The sequence below is a fragment of the Priapulus caudatus genome, unplaced genomic scaffold (genome assembly GCF_000485595.1).
Source record: "Priapulus caudatus unplaced genomic scaffold, Priapulus_caudatus-5.0.1 Scaffold594, whole genome shotgun sequence".
In the NCBI taxonomy this organism is placed as follows: domain Eukaryota; kingdom Metazoa; phylum Priapulida; class Priapulimorpha; order Priapulimorphida; family Priapulidae; genus Priapulus; species Priapulus caudatus.
Window position 1 is genome coordinate 49098 of NW_014577655.1, and position 1382 is coordinate 50479.

Consider the following 1382-nt stretch of genomic DNA (forward strand, 5'->3'; position numbering starts at 1 on the left):
GCTAGCCTATACCAGTTGGTTGGGATTGATTGTCAGTTCAGATGCAAAATATTGAAAGCAAAAGGTTATACACCATAGATTAATTGGGTACCACGCATATATAAGATAGCCGAGTCGGTTTAGAGTTAGTGTTAGGGTTAGGGATAGGGTTTCTAGGTTGTCCACCGGACAATGTCTCAGATTGGTTAGGTTGTCTCGGACAACCGGACAACGCTTATTTCGAGCACTGATATATATACAGAATACTATATACATATGTTCATGGGGCTAATATTGGGAGTGATTATGAGATCAGACTGATCAACTGCAAACCAATAATGCACTCAATAATACCATTAAGTGAATTGATAATTACACCCGTAGTGTGTTTGTAGCAGACCAGACATGATTGAGATTGATCAAAGGGTGGACAACAGAGCACATATGCTTTTCACACCTGATTAGATCCAATGGCTGCTCTTTGTACCAGCTCTTCGCACTTGCCCATATCGAATATAGCAGCTGTAAAAAAATAACAGGTCAATAACATGTACACTGCAATAGTCAGCTTTTAAAATACCCAAACATATTAACGTGGATAAAAATCCCAGATGCATCCGATCTGTGAGCCTGTCCATGTTGAGAAAATTCCTTTCGCTCATTTTGAGACTCCTACTATAACTGCTTGACAAAACTCAAAAGTATTAAGAAAGTAACACGTGATATGAGAACGTATATAGTACTACCACACGTCTGTACACAATTATCAGCATCATCATACGTACAGACAGTATAGTTGACACCCCACACAAGTGTATGAATTAACAAGTGCTGCAGAGCGACAGGGCTCATCTGGTGTCTGGTGTTCTGCTGATAAATTCATTTGTGTATAGCAAGACGTCCTATACATATGTTCATTTCTAACCCAAAAAACAACACTTCAAACTAGTGTAATAAAATCGGCGGGCCGCTATCAAAGGCATCGTTGCATCGGATGATCGGTCAGCCAAAGCATTGCAGCAATGGCAGCTGTCAGTGTGACGATGGATTGCAAAAAACAGGAGCGAATAATTACCATATTATTACTATACATAACGTGCGTTCTATGGTGTCAGGTAATAAGGTACATTAAACCTCTTGCGAGGCACATCTGGTTCGTTAAAAAATAGCTCAATGGTTGATACAACCAGAGCAGCTCGTGCAAGATTAAAATTTACAGCAATACGATATAGCAAATATCTGTAAACTAATTTCAGTACAAGGTAGGCCAGTGATTAGTGGACCGAATATGCTCAAGAACGTACACACTTGCGTCTATATTGGTGCCAAAATTTGATGAGAAAATTAAGTCTGGGAAATCCGCAGCCTCACTCCTGGGTGAGTGCTATTTGAGTGCTAGTGAC